At 40.3% G+C, this 18,857-nt stretch overlaps 1 protein-coding gene across 2 annotated transcripts in view; it reads left to right on the top strand.

Annotated features, from left to right (window-relative positions):
• Positions 1 to 18,857, top strand: part of LOC131432241 (mushroom body large-type Kenyon cell-specific protein 1) — a 314,709-nt gene that overhangs the window by 104,083 nt on the left and 191,769 nt on the right. The window lies entirely within an intron of this gene.

Raw genomic sequence — 18,857 nt, 5'->3', positions numbered from 1 at the left:
GGGGAGAGGATATCTCCGTTTTCATATAACAGCGACGAAAAGTTCCATTCCTTCTCTGGGGAACCTCTTCGACAAAAAAAAAAAGAAATGTGCGCTGCACTCTTGCACAAACTTCGTTCGGTATATAAACATACCGGCCCCCGCTTTTTCTTCCAGGAAAATATAATAAGCTTTTGCGCTTGTGTCAGTCAGTTGGCAGCGAAATTTTTTTTTCGTTCGTTCGTTTATTCGTTCGTTACTGCTCCACTTTTTCTTCTTACCCAAACACTGAAAAAGTTCATCTCTCGAAAACAGCAGCAGCGATTCTCGTCCACCGCCTCCTTTGATAGTCCTCCGTCTTCGGTTCCATTTTCATCAGCTTAACGCGGGACAGAGGGAGAGAGACAGTGAAACGATCAATTTATGTTGTATAACAGCTCGCTAGGTACGCTTCGGAGGATTTTCTGGAAAAGGATTTTTTTTCCTTTCCCGAAACGGTTGGACAGGGTCAGGGATAGCGAGCACCGGGGGCACGGTAAGTTTGCTTCCGCACAAGGAAGAAAACCAGGAAGCAGGAAATGTACGGCAAAGAAGTGAAAACAACCGGGCTCCCGAAGGCAACAGGTTTCTGCTGCAGGAGGCAAAGTTTCGTTGGTGCTGTGACTGAGACCATAGACAGAGGGCACAGAGGTAGAGAGCGAGAGAACGCAGACGACGACGGCGAGGGCCAAATGAAAACGAGATAAATTGGTGAACCTTTGCAAGCAAGGCCAGGACGTTGCGGTTTCGTTAACCAGCCCCGGTCGACTATGGTTGGGTTGGTTTTGTTTTGATTTTTTTTTGGCAACATGGAATTGTTAATACAATTTAAAAACTTTCAAAATAGGAAGAAACAGTAGAAAAGAAACTTGGTTAAGTTAACAGCAAACATAAAAATCAAAGGTTTCAACTGACAACCCTGTGTTACATTAGTGTCGTAGTGTGTGTTTAATCTATCCCACATGCAAATAACTCAAGTTCAGGACTCAGGGAGATGTTAATTCAATCGAATCCCGTTGAGCCGTTTTCGTGAATCGAGCAAATCGTGTTCCGAGGTCACCGTTCCATCGACCAGCCCCGCCTTAACAGAATGTTTCCATCAATTGGATTCAAACATTACAGAAACACTTTCGATCCCTTGCAAATGATAAGCAATCGATGCCAATTCAGTTTATGTTCTGCAGTTTTGTATAAATAATTACCAACCATTTTACCAATACTGCAACTTGCATCCAATGTCCTATTTCTTACCAATCGTATCCAAATATTCTGACCTCGATATCAGCCAATTATACTCTTGGGACATAGTATGATATTGCACATATCTGAATAGTTTTCCGATAGACGCTGCTACATAATACAGGTACAAAATCCAGCTCCAATTCTAAACTACAGGTACAAAGTCCCTGCCTAACATTCCAGGATTCAGGTATAGATAACTCAGGTTTAGATCTAAATTCTGAATCCAGATTTAGATTCATCCAGAATCCAAGTCCAATACACAAGCACATGTTTAAAATCCTGGACCGGAATCCATGTTCAGAGTTCAGATTCAGCATTCAGGTTCAGAATTCTGACTCAGAATCCAAGTCCAAATGCCAGATCGATAAGCCAACTCCGCGTCCCGAATACAAGCCGGATTTAAGATGTAGAATCCAGCTCCAAGAACAACTTCAAAATTCAGATTCAATTTTCGACTCAAGTTCTGAATCTAGGTTGCATGTCCAGATCCAAAACATCTGAATTCAGGTAAGAATCCAGCTCCAGGCCTAGAAATAGAATCCAGTATCTAGGTTAAAAAATTCAGATTCAGGGTTCAGATCAAGGATCAGAATCCATGATTAGATTCCATATCTAGAGTCCTGGACCGGAATCAAAGCTCAATTTAGGTTCAGAATCCAAATCCACAATGCATATTCAAAATCTACGTCGAAAATTCAGATTCAGAATCCAGCTCCAGGTCGGAAATGACGACACAAAATCCATGCTCAGAGTTCAGGTTCAGTATTCAGGTCCAGAACTCTGATTCAGAATCTGGGTTCAAAGCCAGATGCAGAATGCAGCTCCAAGGAAAGCTTTAAAGTTCAGGTTCAATTCCCGACTCCCGTTCAGAATCAATATTCCGTGTGCAGATCCAAAACACTAGAATTCAAATCAGAATCCAGCTCCAGGCCTAGGAATAAAATCAGATACAGATTCAGAATTCGGGTCTAGATCTGAGTTTAGTATCTAGGTTTAGATTCTAGACCTAGAATTCAGGTCCAATATACAAGTACAGAAGTTATCTTTACAATCCTGAACCGGACTCCATGCTCAGAGTGCAGATTCAGTATTCAGGCTCAGAATTCTGACTCAAAATCCAGGTCCAAATGCCAGATGCATAAGCCAACTCCGCGTCCCGAATACATGCCGGATTTAAGATGTAGAATCCAACTCCAAGAACAGCTTCAAAGTTCAGATTCAATTTTCGACTCACGAATACAAATTCAGTATCCAAGTTGTAGAATCCTGATCCATAATACAGATTCAAAATCTAGTTCGAAGATCCAGGTTCAGAATCCTGCTCGAGGTCTAAATTCATGTCTATGGAATCCTTGCTCAGAGTTCAGATTCAGCATTCAGGTCCAAAACTGTGATTAAGATGTAGAATCCAAGCATCCAGATCCATATGTCAGATGCAGAGCATAGCTCCAATTCCGAAATCCAGGCTCAGATCCAAGATGCAGAATCCAACTTCAAGAACAACGGAGTTCAGATTATATTTCCGACCCAGGTTCTGAATGTAAAATTCATGTCCAGATCCCAAACACTAGAATTTAGGTCAGAATCCGGCTCCAGGCCCAGAAAAAAAACCCAATCTAGGTTCAGAATCCAGGCTTAGATTCTACATCTAGGGTCCAGGACCAGAATCAATGCCCATATTTTAGGGTCCATAATAAAGATTCAAAAACCAGTTCGAAGATTCAGGTTCAGAATCCAGCTCCAGGCCTAAAATGAACACAAAATCCATGTCCATGGAATTCATGCTTAGAGTTCAGATTCAGAATTCATGTCCAACACTCTAATTCAAAATCCAGATCCTTATGCTGGTTGCAGATATAGAATCCAGCTCCAAGAACAGCGAAGTTCAGATTCAATTTCCGACTCAGGTTCTGAATGTAAAATTCATGTCCAGATCCCAAACACTAGAATTAAGGTCAGAATCCGGCTCCAGGCCCAGAAATAAAACCAAATCTAGGTTCAGAATCCAGACTTAAATTCCATATCTAGGGACCAGGACCGGAATCAATGCACATATTTTAGGATCCATAATAAAGATTCAAAATCCAGTTCGAAGATTCAGGTTCAGAATCCAAGTCCAGGTCTAAAATGAATACAAAATCCATGTCCATGGAATTCTTGCTCAGAGTTCAGATTCAGCATTCAGGTCCAAAACTGTGATTCAAAATCCAGGTCCATAAGTTGCAGATGCAGAATCATCCTTCAGAATTTATTTCCGACCTAGGTGCTGAATGTAAAATTCATATCCAGATCTCAAACACTAGAATTTAGGTCAGAATCCGGCTCAAGGCCCATAAATAAAACCCAATCGAGGTTCTGAATCCAGACTTAGATTCCATATCTAGGGTCCAGAACCGGAATCAATGTCCAGATCTAAAATACAGGTCAAGAATCCAAATCCATAATACAGATTCAGGTTCAGAATCCAACTCCAGGCCTAAAATGAACACAAAATCCATTTCCATGGAATTCATACTCAGAACTAAGTATCAGCATTCAGGTCCATGATACTGATTTAGAATCCAGATCCTTATGCCAGATGCAGAATCCAGCTCCAAATCCGGAATCCATGTCCAGATACACGATGCAGAATCCAGCTCCAAGTTCAGATTCAATTTCTGACCCAGGTTCTGAATGTGAAATTCATGTCCAGAACACTAGTATTTAGGTCAAACTCCGGCTCCAGGCCCAGGAATAAAACCCAATCTAGGTTCAGAATCCAGGCTTTGATTCCATATCTAGGGATCAGGATCGGAATCAATGCCCAGAATTCTTCGGGTCCAGCAATAAAGTCCAAAATGTAAGTCGAGAATTCTGGTTCAGGGTTCAGGTACAGGCTCAGAGCAATGTTCAGAATCCAGATTCAGACTACAAATTCAGTATCCGAATTGTAGAATCCAGGTTCAGATCTAAAATACTGGTCCAGTATCCAGATCCACAATACAGAGTCAAAATCCACGTCGAAAATTCAGGGTCAGAATCTAGGTCCAGATTTCAATTTCAATTCGGAACTCCGGCACGCGTCTTAAACTTAGCGTACAAACCGAAGAAAAATAGATCCATTGATCAAACGTTCCCCGAATAATCGATGGAGTTTAGTCTAGCCCGATTTTTTGTAAGGATATATATAATAAGACATTGCGAATAAGAAGAATATGAAATATCTCTTTATAATAAGACATTGCGAATAAGAAGAATATGAAATATCTCTTTGCTCGGAACGATTGCTGACACACCACTACTGAAAGAATGAAATAAAATACACTCGTAGATGGGTTTACTGCAGACAGGGCCGTACCCAGGGTTTTCGTTTTGTGAGGGGCCCAAAGATAAAAAAATAATGTTACTGAAGATTGCTTATGTACCTAATTCTCGGTGTGCCTTTTAAGGGTCTTTTTAACAGACAATTTAAACTTTCGCACTGGAACTGTTATTGTATGACATTTTTTTACGTTTACTTTCTTGTTATTTCTGCAACACATGTCTTAGACCTTCTAAATAATTGTATATCTGTTTTGATTTCAGGAGGGGGTTCCTCGGGCCCCCCCCTCTGGGTACGTGACTGGCAGACAAATTTTCAGATTTTCGGCTTGAATCACGCGATTGACTTGTAAATTTTCACACATTCCATATAAATCTGATAACACCGGCAATGATATTCAGATGGCGCTTCGATCGGTTAACATCGTTTAATCTTGGGCGGTAAATTCGCGGTGTCCGTCGCTTGAATAGTTTTTAGTTTCGCGAATCAGATCAAAAAATGTTTCTTTCAACCGCACAGCTTCCGGTTCTTTTCTCAGGTTGCACCGAAAGTCGTTTCGCGCAGGATCATTTCATCGGAAGCCGTTTTGCCGGCAATCTTTATTTCCGATTGAAGACTAAATCGTAAGTTCTTTCAACGAAAGCTATTCAAATAAAAGTTCTCCTTTGGTCTGAAACTTTAATCGAAAGTCACCAACTTACACTGAAACAATTTTACTGGGTCTTATCGAGCCGATTGATAGCAAATCAAGTCTTCTCTTTTCATTTGCCAATCGCTTATTGAGCAAAACGAAGGCCACAGATGAAATTTGTGTTTCAGCTTTCAAGACTGAGTCGGAAACATTTCGCTCGTAAATAGATCTATGACTGATGCGTTTCATGTGACAGCGAAAGCCTATGTAATATACGTGTTTTTAGAACTGGTTTTATAAGTGGGTATGTATTCATTGTAAAGTACAAGCTAGCGATTATTATTGTTATTAATATAGTATTAGTGTTAGGATATTTCAGTTCGGTTACGCCTGTGCCATTAGCCACCCGACATTTATTCTACGCAAAGCAGCACATATTGCTAGTAGCTATCAGAACCCAAACAAGTGCGGCTGTTACATCGGAAAAAAAAAGACAGAAGAACAGTCAGTCATAAACCAAATCACTTAATAACTTAATCGCTTTAATCGGTATAACCGACCGACACACAAACACCGAACAACGGTGGCAGACAGGCGAAAACAACCCACTTAACCCGCAACAGCTTCACACCCCCAAAATGAGGAACAACTAGGAGAGAAAAAAAAACAACAGTATAACAGCTACTCACCAACTTCATTCATGGGATCATGGCACAAAACCCCAAACGAAGAGATTGCGTGAATATGCAATGCAATGCGTCCGTTAGGGTGATGCAATTTTCGCCTGCGGATCGAACGATAGAATGCAAGTGCAGGTTTCCATCAGCTCGACGTGCATCATCCTACCAAACCACTGCAAACTCATACAAATTTCCGAAAATTGGACACAAATCTACTGCCAGAGCTTCGGAAGGAACAACTTTTTGCCAAAAGTTTCTGCTCTTTCCGCTTCCACTCTGTCGCTCGGTCGCTCGGTCGGACGGACGGTCGGCGACAGAGAGAATGCAGTTGAACTTTTCGGAATTGATAGTGAAAACAGTGCTGCAGTCATTTGGGGTGCAACATCAGCACGCTAAGCCCCGGCTAAGGACGACTTGTGCCCGAGAGTGGCCTCGTCAGCATCCGCATAAATTGTTCGTCAACTCTGTAGACGTGGGCTTTTTTGCTGTATTTCGGTTGTTTCGGTTTGCTCCCACATCCGCCGACGAGTCGTTCGTTGACGGTCGACGGAGAGTTTCAGTTTTTTTTTGACGAACGAATCGGATCACAAAAACCGGAAGGACACCAACCACCAGGACTGGTAGGCCCGGACGAAAATAGGCAGGCATATTGCATTCGAATATGCTCTCGTGGTTGGTTGGATAGCTTTGAAAGAGCCGGAAAAGAGTTACCAAGTGGGTTTTAGTGTGTCAATTGTTGCAGTTTCGGGACAAGTGCCGGAGGATTCGAATTTAGAATGAAGCGTTCAACCGGGGCCAGTTCCAACTCAACCGAAAGTGTTTCTGTGATGTGATGTATATTTTTGGTTTTTTGTTTTTATTCATTCTACACCAATTTAATCACTATCACTGATTCATATTTTTTGCACGACTAATTTAGCAGATGAAAATAAAGAATAGAGATTCTACTCTCAATTTAGAAATCGTGTTCTCTTTCTCGTTTTTCTATACACTCTACACTAATATCATTGACTGTTTGGTTCGCAACGCATATCAATACAGATTGAGTATTGAAAATGTTCAATTTTTGAAATTACTGAGAAAGATTAAATATTTCAGTTGGATTTGTTATTATTCCTAGAGTCGACGTACCTGTTTTCGACCATTTTTTCTATGTTTCAATCTACCTGAGGAACAATATTCCATCTAGGTATTTGGTTACAAGTAACCGGTTTGTACTAATTTCGTCTTCATCTCATCAGTGCATAGCAGTTTGTGTTGAACTACTCAGCAGTTCAATATAAACCATCACATTTATTTTGGAATAAAAATTAATCCCATCCGATCCGTACCGTGTTGGTTACACAATTTCACGTGAACACTAACGTAAAATATGATCCGTGCCGCTCAGACTGGAAAAGTTGATAAACTCAAATATGGGAATCCAGTGCCTGTTGCGTAAACTCCGCCCGGTAGTGAAGCTGTTATTCCGGCAAACAAACAGCTGTTCCGAAAAGTTTTTCTGTTCTGTCCTACCAGCCGGCTTTCTGTTTACGATTCTGGAAAATGGTGTTTCGGCACACCACATCTGTTCGGGAGCAACAAGCAAGGATCAACTTGTTTGCCGTTTTACCTACCTTCGCTCGAGCGTTCATCGAATCAGGGAGGATGAAGGAGGAGAAGGCACACACTTGTTGAATCCATTCGGAAAGTGTAACCGAGACCAGGAGGAACCAGGTCTCTAGCCGTAGTCATCATCAGCAGTGGTGGTAAATTGCGAACCGAACGCCGATGCTTCTGCAAATTTACTCAAAAATGTTCACCGAGCGTAAGCATGCGATAGGTTCGAAAGCTATTCCCTCGGTTAATGCGAAGATGTTCTGTGCTCGGTGTTCGGCGAAGCAATCTGATTCGAACCGTTCGGTTGGCGGACCATCGACGAGGGCCGAGTAAGCTGCGTTCGATACGATGGTTTGTTGATTTCAGTTCTCGCATCCTGGTTTTGAAGTTATCAATGCACACGTGATCAGCACAAAAGAAAATTGTTTTGCTCGATTAATAAATCGCTCCATAGCAATTCAAATGGTATTATTTGGGACATTATCAGTGTGGGTAGGGTGGCTCGATATGGAAAATAGAAAGTTTTGGATCTTTTGCAAATTTTATGGTTTAGTGGTTATAGAATCAATAACAATAAGAATGGAATAATTTAGAACATTTCAGCAAACGTAGAGTGGCTCAATATGAAAAGGGAATTTTTTTTACTCTTGCAAATTCGATGTTTAATAAACTGGTGAGTCAATAACAAAGAAAATTTTCAACGAGCGTATTAAAATTTGATGTTCTATTGATTGTTGAATCAATAGCAGTTCAACTTGGATGAATTTAGTCATTTTCAGAGAGCGTAGAGTGGCGCAATTTGAAAATTTGGATTTTTTTACTAATTCGATGATTTATTAAATAGTAAAAAATCTTTGGAAATTATCTGTAACCGTAGGGTTTTTCTATTTGAAAAATTGTGAAATTTTTAACTAATACCAATTTGATGGTTTATTGATTGTTGGATCAATAGTAGTTCGAATTGAATAATTTTGGGCATTTTCGGTGAGTGTAGGATGGCGCAATATGAAAACTTGTAAATATTTTGACTTTTGCTGATAGAATGTTTCATTTAATAGTGAATTAATAGCAATTACAAATTGGTAATTTTTGAAATTTTCAGGGACCATAGGGTGGTCTTCCTGTGAAATTGTACAGTTTTTGACTAATGTCAATTCGATACTCTATTGATTGATGAATCAATAGCTGTTCAAATAAGATGATGTTAAACATTTTCAGCGATCGTAGGGGGCGCTTAAAATAAAAATTTTAGAATATTTTGATTTTTGCTATTTTAATGTTCAATTGATGAGCGAATCAGTAGCAGGTAAAATTGAATGATTTTGGACCTTTTTACCGAGCGAGCGACGTTTGTTAATTTTGGATATTCTCAGCGAGCGCTGAATAGCTTAATATAGAAATTGTAATTTTTAAATTTGCAATTCCATGCCAGTGGTAAAGCGGAAACCGAACACCAATGCTTTGTACATATTTGTTTAGAAATATTTTCTTAGCAAAAATATGCAAAAGCTGTTCATTCGGTTTATGGTAAAGTTGCTTGCTGTTCGGCGGAGTAATATGGCGATGGTCAATTGAGCTCTATTCGATGCGTAGTTTTATTATTTATGATTCGATGAAATGCCTACCTACAGCATCAAGACTAAATTCTATTTCAGTTGATGAGCAAAGCAATACCCAAGTAACATTTTTAATATTATTAAATACTTGTAGCTGTCTACAATGCTATATAATAAATCTTGCAATAAAACTTTAAACTCCACGAAAACCTACTGAAAACCTCTATAAGAGCATGTTCCTGCAAAGTGGACCATTCTTCATAAGGTTTATAAATCAAAATGAAGAATCAGCATAAACCTGCTTTAAAACTCCAAATTCAAGAAAATTTTGAAACCAGCTTTACGATCAACATTAAATTTCTTTGAATGGAATGAATTCCGCTATGAATAAACTGTCGTTTTGATGATATTTTTCTTGACTATGTGTGTCATGTCTACTTTGAATGCAATCAGTAAGAATATATTATATTTTAATTACGAGTTTGAGACCTTTTCCGAACGTAAAAATTTTATGCGCTTTCATTTTTATCGTGAATGTAAGGATAAAAATAAGAATTATAACTAATCGCCTTGAAATAAATGCGGTTTTTGCGAAAGTCTCCATGATTTATGAAAATTATTTTTTGTGATTCATCGTCATTTTTGTATAAAACTATTCTGTGGCGATAAAACTTGTGCATACGATCTGAAAATGAATCATGAAAGTCCAACATATTTCTTCGTTTTTGCATTTCGAAGTTTATTTGATGTCAATAAATGCTACGGTATAGAACATCATAATGGCGGCCATGAAATTCCTTTTAATGCAAATTACACTTAACCTAAGAAGCAATAAATCAAATAGCCTACAACTAATGTGTCATAAATGTACTTTAGAACCCTCAAATTTACTCTGAGTGAAATTGTCATAGAATGAACACGCACACACACAAAACTAGATTAATGAAAGAATTTAACTGGCAATAATGTTTTAAAGAAAATGTTTGAAAGCAATATTAAGAGTGTTTGCATGGTTTTATTCTAGTGCAAATTGTTTTATTTTTATTTTATTTTTAGTTCAGGTAAAGGGTTTTATAGAAGCTTTGAAAACTATGATATTACTGGTTAAAAGAGACACTTATTATAGTTGGCATAAAACAGGTAGTGATTGAAAAATCAATTACAAAACTCCTATAAATTATAATCAAAACCACAAGGCATTCGAAATGTTACTTGGGTAGTGCGTTAAAAATTGCAGTCAAAATCACAGGTACTTCGACGATTTGCATGTTTAAATCCGATGGTTTACTACCACTACTATTTATATATTAATCAATACAGCATCCGATTTGGCAAAATAGTTAACAATTTCTCATATAAAGCTGCCTTACCACCGAACAAAATGCTTAAAATTCTAATATTCCAATTGCCATCAATTAAACATTGAATTAGCAAAAGGTAAAATATTCCCATATTTTTATATTAAGCCACTCTACGCCCACTGAATCCAATCAATAAAGCATCGGATCTGCAAATTCAAATACTAACATTTTTCAAATAGGACCACACTACGCTCGCTGTAAATTGGAAATCCTATTGGAACTGCTATTGATTCACCAATTTATAGAGCGTCGATTCAATCGACATTAGTCAAAAATTTTAAAATTTTCCAAATAGCACCACCCTACGCTTGTCAAAAATGTCCAAAATTATCAAATTTTTATTGCTCATGATTCACTACTAAATGGAACATGAAATCAGCAAAAGTCAAAATATATACAAATTTTCATATTGCGCCACCCTACGTTCGATAAAAATGTAAAAAATTATCCAATTCGAACTGCTATTGTTTCCAGAATTAACAAACCATCGAATTAGTCTAAGATTCAATTTTTGTCGATTTTTCAAATAGAACCACCCTACGGTCGCTGAAAATGTCCAAAATTGTTAAATTTTAATTGCTTTTGATTCAATATTTAATAAAACATAAAATTAGTAAAAATCAAAATATTTACAAATTTTCATATTGCGCCACCCCCGCTCGCTGAAAATGTAAAAAATTATCCAATTCGAACTGCTATTTATTCACCAATCAATAGAGCATCGAAATGAGATTAGTAAAAAAAAATTCTATTTTCCATATACAGGCACCCTACGCTCGTTGAACATGCCCAGAATTACTCAATTTTAATTGCTATTGACTCACCAATTTATTCAATATCGAATTTGCAAATGTTAAAACATTTTCAATTTATCATATTGAGCCACCCTACGCTTGCTGGGGTACAAAATTACCATACTCTGCTAAGCTACCCAAAAACTGAAACGTCCAGCCGCAAAAATTGTAGCTGACAAAGTTCGGTTCATCCGAAGCAACAGCCTACACTACTCGAATCGGATGTTCATGAACGTACTAGTAACGATAGGCTCACAAACTAGAGCATCGGTTCTTTTACCATCAGCATCGCTTCTTGGTTCGGCGATGCTTGCTCGAACGATGGTATCGGCAAATTTATACTCGCGATGGTGGTTCGCTTTTTGGTTCGGAACGAACACGTTTTGCGTGTTCGGAATCGATGTTTTACCACCACTGATCATCAGCATCACACCATCATCGTAGGAAGAAGCAGCAGCAGCAGCAGTATCGGAACACGACGAAGGACGGAGTTTGCTTGGATCGAATCGAAGCATGCCATGATATGCCGTCTGATGACTTTAAGAAAACTGGAAAACTACGTTGGCTGGGTGCCAGCCGGAGCAAAGTAAGCTGTGAGAACTATCTGTGTTTGCTGTGCTGAAACGGCGGCACGGGTGTTGGAACTTTTTCGGTTCTTTTGCGTTGCGGATTTGCGGCGGAATTTTCAGCCGGCAACAGGTTGTCGGATGTGTCGGAGCCGTCGTCGAAAGCGAGGTTTCCGCTTTCCGGCTTTGAATTCGGTCGGTGTTCGTCGGGTTCGAAGTTGTTGCTGTTGCACTGTTTTTTTTTCCTTATCAAGTATATTAATCTGATTAATTATTTTAGGATTCCCTGGATAAACGGAGTGCTCTGTTTTGAACTGTTATAAATCCTGACAAATATTTCACCACATTGTACCAAACAGGAAAACTGCTCCTTCTTTCAGTTCCAAATCTCCCGTCGGTTTTCCATACAGTAACAGACAACTACATTCCCATGTATTGCAACTTAAAATATCATTTTCTGCATTTAAAAAGTACTTTCCAACTTTTCATTCGAACCCGGTGGCGACGGAATGGGGCAAACAAAAGCCACATTTTCGACTACGGGAACAACTGGCGGAGTAGGCGCAAGAGGAAGAGGAGGTGCGATACGAGCATAAAATCTACCGATGCAACAAGTTTTGCTTGTCTCTGCTGGCACCGGACTTACGGAACGGAACCGGGTGGAGCGTTGCGGAGCGGGGAGAGGGTGCCTTAATAGTGGCTTCCGAAAAACTATAGTATCAAACAAGAGATATAGCAACCACAACTCGGTCGGTCGGTTCCACCCACCCCCGTGAACCCTAGCTTTCCTACCTTTTTCGGCTCAAAATTATGAACTCAGATAGTGAATGCTGGAGCAAAACTGTTGAACTTCCTGCTGCCCCAGAGTCGACGAACGGAGTTTAGCGGAAACGGGAATGGTGGACGGTGGTGGCGCTGGCAACTGCTGCCCTGAAGCCCTTTCCGGAGCTGTCTGTGTCTGTCAATGGTGCTACGAACAATCCGGAGCAGCCGAACGACCGACGACCGAACTGCGAAACTGCTACTTTGTTTCCTGATTCGGAGCGATGCGGAACACCGAATCGTAGATAATAACCGACCGGCGAGAGCATTTCACAGTTTGCAGTCATGAATCCTGACAACCGAAAAAAGGTGCATTTCGGAATGTACTGAATAGGATCGGTGGCAAAACAAAACCAAAACAAAAAAAAATAAAACGTGGAATTGTTTTGAACAACCCGAGCACATGTTTCAATCCGGATGATATTCATACGGTGAGTTTTTCGACATGATTGCTAACCAGTAGTTTCGAGAGTAGTTGGGTCTGATTTATGATTGGTTTGGCGAAATTGGATGGTCTAGTTCACTTCAAGAAGATGTTTTCCGATTCCATGTTTCTTTAGGAAATGGCTTTTGAATTTGTTGTGGATGTAGCACTCAAGCCAGTGGAACTGCTGCACAATTGAGCTTACCCGGAGGTGAGGAGGCAGACCAATCGGACCCGAATCGGGAACACTACGTTTCATTCCAAAGTTTCCATGCACAGTTAGCAATAGGCACCCCTGAAGATGGTGCAAACCAAGCATCGAAACGTCGGTGTCATATACCATTCAATTTAAATGGCTACGTGCATGTAACATTTTTGTTCACTCACTCTTCGCGGAGATGGCTGAGCTGATTTGAACGAAATCGGTTTCAAATGAAAAATTCCACAAAACAATCCATCGCTTTTTTTTGAATCCGACGTCCGGTTCCGGAGTTATACAGTGATAAGTGCGAAAGATCATTTTCATGCGTGTTTTGTCGTGAATACGACTTACTTTACTATGGGGCGCCTTTTCAAAATTAGCCATATGGAAGAATGGGCAGAACTTAATCGTGAATATCTCGACTTGTATTAATGGCAGCAACATAATTCTTTCACTATTTCATCAAAAATATGATCAGGAATTTAGGATAATATTTTGAACAGTGTGAGATAACCACAAACTACTCAAAAATTAAGTTTTCTGAAAAATTTAAAACATCGCGGAAAAGTCTTTACTTTCGCTTGGGTTTTTCGCGCAAGGACGACGATGTTGAGGTAGTCAGGGACATATCTTCAACTGACTGCGAAGAAAAGGGGAACAAATCGAGCTTTTCTTCTTGTGCGTTGGATGGAAGCAGACGTCGTGGGAATGATTTAATCAACCAGCAGCTTCGGAGAGTGCACCTTCTGCGTGGTATAAAGCCTCAAACGCTCAGGTCATGCTCTCATTTGGACTTCGGGCGTCAGGTGGAGCAGTATGGTATAGTGCGTGGTATCAAACCTCAAACGCTCAGGTCGCAGAGCCAGTTTCCTTTCGAAGAAGATCGATTACATCATCCTGTTGGTGGTCGTTTGCATTGGAGCAAAATACAACGGAAAATGGACAACAATGTGGAACATCATGCAAAATCAGCCATTCTTATGGCTTTAAATGTTACCTGAAGAACTATAAAGATTGCTTCTTTGTAAATCGAAAATAAAATTATCAATGTAGTGCAAATCTAAGATAATTTGATCAGTTTTTTTCAATTTTCACAGTTCTAAATTCGCAACAGGGTTTAAAATTGTTTATATACAATCAGTGTTTGATATCTTAGAAAATTATACAATTTGGCTCATCTGGGATGCCAGAAATTAATCCCGTATAGCATTTTGATAGTATGAAAGATACTAAAATATTGAAACCCGAACCATAATTTTATACCCAAAGAATTATGCGAAATTTTACTTCACCATACTGTATACGGCCCATTTTTTCAACCACTTGTAGTAAACTTTCTGCAGATTTGCTATATAAAATGCGTAGCACCGACTTAGAAGCTATTAATGAAAGATTTCTTTCAGAACCACCATTATTTTATCATAAAGAACTATACTGGTTATTTCGTAATATTTGTGTGTCAGAATGTTTAATGTAACTAATCTGTACTTTAGTTTAGGAGTATCGTTTCAAATTCTAGTAGTGAAAACGAGGAAAGTTTGCACAATTCACACTATCGATCAACTAATTTATATTCGGAAGTATAAAGTAAGAGTGTCAGTTTTATTCGTATTCACGACATCCAGTTATGTCTCTGACATTACACACCTGTACTTTTTTCTTTGTGTTTCCCATATGTGGGAATCGTTATTCGAACCGCGGTCCGAAGGCCTGAATTTTATTGAAATTCGATTTCCGGTTCCGGAGTTACAGGGTGATGTTATGTTCGAAAAAAGATATTTTTTTTCAGTAGTAGCTAAACCGATTTTCACAAATTTAGATTCGAATGAAAGGTCTTTTACAAAGGACCCATACAAAGTTTCTGAATTTATTTCGAGTTCAACTTCCAGTTCCGAAATAAGAAGGTGATATGCGCTAAAAATTATAATTTGTTCACTACTTTCCCCAAAAATAACTTAACAGATTTTTGCAATCGTAGATTCAAATGAAAGGTATTAAAATGCAATGCAAAATTCCTGGTTTTTATTTGGATACGACTTCTGGTTCCAGAACAACAGCGTGATTAGTGATTGAATTTTGATTTTAAGGGGGTTTCCGGAAGTACCGAAAATAGCGACAAATAAAGACTGTCCCAGAAAGTATGAACGCACTTTGATTTCGCTGTAAATAATTCAAGTGTTAGATATTCAAATTTTATTCGATATACTGATAATATTAGACTACAACAACAGAATATTATTCTCAACATTTGCTACTTAGCCATTGTAGACTAGCTGGCGCACCTTCTTGCGAACGTTCCTCATTGAATTCCGTACAGACGTCTTGGCGAGAAATTTAGAAACTTTTTTCCAGTCTTTTTCGAACTGTTGAATGGGCAATTTGGTGGATTCATGTCTTTTGGGACGAAAGTGATATTTTTGGTAGTATACCGTTCTACCGTTGATTTCGAGTAGTGGCAAGAAGCAAGATCTGACCAGAAGACAACAGGATCCTCGCGGCTTCGAATCATAAGTAGAAGTCGTTTTTGTAAACATTCCTGGATGTATATTTCGCTTTTCATTGATGCAGTGGTGATGAATAATTTCGCAATCTTACCGCAGCTACAAATTGCTTGCCAGACCATAGCTTTCTTACCAATTTTTTCGACTTCAATCGATGTCTCGGACTGGTTTAACACTTGCCATTCTCGCACCGTATAATATTGTGGTCCCGGCGAGGATTTGTAATCGAGTTTCACGTAGGTTTCGTCGTCCATGATTATGCAGTTCAAATTTCCAGCAAGAATCGTATTGTACAGCTTTCGAACCCTTGGCCTGATCGATGTTTCTTGTTTCGGACTACGTTTTGGTTGTTTCTGCTTCTTATAGGTTCGAAGATTCATACGTTCTTCAGCACGAAGAACATTTGACTTCGAAGTGCCCACTTTTTTGGCCACATCCCGAACTGAAACCTCCTTCTTTTGCTCGAACGCCTTCAGTATACGTTTATCCACCGAACTTCCTGATTGCATTTCGCACGGCTTTTTCACTTATTCCTTCCATTTTTGCTATCTTTCTCAGTGACAGTCCGCGTCCTGTGCACCATTTGCACACAATTTTTCGACGTTGTTCTGCTGAAAGTCCATGCATTTCGAAACAAACTTATGAAAACGAATAAACAACTGCACAAGTGGTTAGAGAAGAGTATAAACAACAGGACGCAGCCATTAAAATTTACAGATTCTGAACCATGGCGGTTTTTGGTTGCGTCCATACATTCTGGGACAGTCTTTAGAGCAGGCAATTCGGCCAATCAAAATCTTTCGCTCATAAACTCCAAAACGGATCCACAAGCGGTGTCTCATCGACAGTGCTCAAAACATCCGAAAAAAATTAAGTAAAACATTCAAACCACTTTGAACCATTTACCTGTCACACTGAATTGGTTCGTACCTACCTACGGCAAAACCTGTTGCCGAAAATCGCTTATTTTCCTGTCAGCTCGAAACTCTTCCACCTCCCCCCCATCCATTCCATCCTTGTATGGATCCATTCATTGTTGGCAGCTGTTTACCGAAATTGTCTATCCAAACAGAACGTCGTCGTTCGGTGTTCCGAAAAACTCGGCTCTCTCTGCTCGGTCTGACTACGATGTGACTACGATGATCATAGAGACAGACATAGGCAGCATGCCATGCCTTCTACTAGCAACAGCAACCGGCGGTCTATTTTGTGTGGAGTGTAATGCACATACACACCTCCCCCCCCCCCCCCTCCCATGCTACTGAGTGTTATCCACACATCCCCCTTCTCCCTTTTTTTCGTTCGATTCAAACTCAAAATTACTGAATCTGGCACCAGCCATAGAGAACACCCCGAATTACAACAGACCAACCGACTGCCGCCGTCGCCGCCAGGGCCGGGGTCAGGGTCGGAAAAACGGGAGAAGGTGAGAAAAGCTCACCCCAATCATGTCTGGCTTCTGTCTGAACTTCGGTTGGTTTTTTGCCACCTTATTTTTTGGGGCCCGAAAATACTGCTATCACCGAGGGATCCGAGCACAGCAGGCCGAGAGCCGACGAGGGGCTGGTGAAAGGAAAAAAAGGTAGCTTCCGTGTCGTTTTTTTTCTGGGTCTGTTTATTTTCTTTGTTGCGTCTCCTGTGTACTCCGTCCCCCGCCCCTCCGGAAGGACTTGGGGCGTGTTTTGGTCTGAACGATAGTCGAATCCAGCTACCTTTCGGTTTTGGTTAGTGTTTTGACTGTTGAATGGTGATTCCTCAATAGACCTGTGCCTCCCTCAACTGTTGCGAACTGTTGCCGAGTAGGCAGTTCACATTCCTGGCACACACAGATGGTAACCTGTGTTACGGGGACATTGCTAAATTGGATACCGGGTGTGAAACGGAATTGCTCAATGGGATAATTGGGGGCTCGTTTGGAGAATCGGATCTGGTGAATTGAAGTTTAACTGATTTGGGGGTTCTTCTCGTTCGGTAGAAGAGAATTTTACTTTTCTCCGAGTAGAATCGAGTACGGCTTAAATCGATAATGAAAAGACAGTGTGTCCACCAAGCTATGGCTCGGAAAAGAAACCACCCTGCCGCCTGGTTTAATGTCGGATTTTTTTTTCTTCTCGGTAGTGGCAAATTGAGAGCGCAGGAAGACACCACCATTCTGCTCATTTTCTCTCGTGGAAAAAGAAACGTAAAGCCACCAAAAGCCACCCCAATTTTTTTTCCCAACATTGGTGTCCACACTATCGGCAAGATTGTATGTGCCCTGTTTTCCCTATCTATATAAGGGCGTTTTTATTTCGTACAGTCTGTTTTCGTTTTTTTTTTGTTTGCACCGAACGATCGGCTGGGGATCACTTTACAAACACCATCGCAGCAGGCGCTGGCCGAAGCTGAGACTCAAGGCAGCTTCCTTGGATTGGCGCAGATTTTTTTTTTCGCCCTCTCGTTGTTTCTGTATTTCATTGCTTATCACTTCCGCCCTTGCCAAACCAAACCCATCTTCTTCCCTGCCCTTTTCGGATTCATCCTGGAAAGTGGTGTGGAAAGAAGATTTTTATTTTCCCGGACTTCATGAAATTCTGTTGCATCGTTTTGCACCGAAATCCGTCTCGAGTCCGTCTTTTGCCGGTTTCCGCTGGGCAGCATTTCAGCATCCGCATCATGAAACGACGAGGAAAAAGATATTGGTTTTAATTTTTCTTCTGATACGATAGCAAACCCTTCGGCCTTTTCCGCCCACTCGACCGAAGCGGGGGAGGCAGCTCTCTCATTCGCTCTCTCTCTCTCTATCTATCCTAACGGTACGGTCAGCGGATGTCCTTAAAAATGAATTGGGTGCGAAGCGGGGGAAACCAAACAAACCTCCCCATCATCGCCGCCGCCGCCGCACCTGATTTTTGCTACGGACGGGTTCCGTCCATCCGAAGATGCGAGGGTTCTGTATATAAAGTCGCTACTTGTTGATGAGATTTCACCCTGCGATGCCTCTGCTGCCGATGGAAGGAGGGTCCTATTTTTCTACTCCCAATTCTTGCTTGCTCTGTTATGACATTCTTTTTGCTGATTTTTTCATCTTCACTAGCAATTAATTTCTGCTGCTGCTACTGCTGCAAAAACCGGAAGCCTATTTCCAAATCAAAAGCTTCGAGCATTAACATTCCGACCT

The sequence above is a fragment of the Malaya genurostris genome, chromosome 1, assembly GCF_030247185.1.
Source record: "Malaya genurostris strain Urasoe2022 chromosome 1, Malgen_1.1, whole genome shotgun sequence".
NCBI classification, from domain to species: domain Eukaryota; kingdom Metazoa; phylum Arthropoda; class Insecta; order Diptera; family Culicidae; genus Malaya; species Malaya genurostris.
This window is presented reverse-complemented; position numbering and strand designations above follow the sequence as displayed.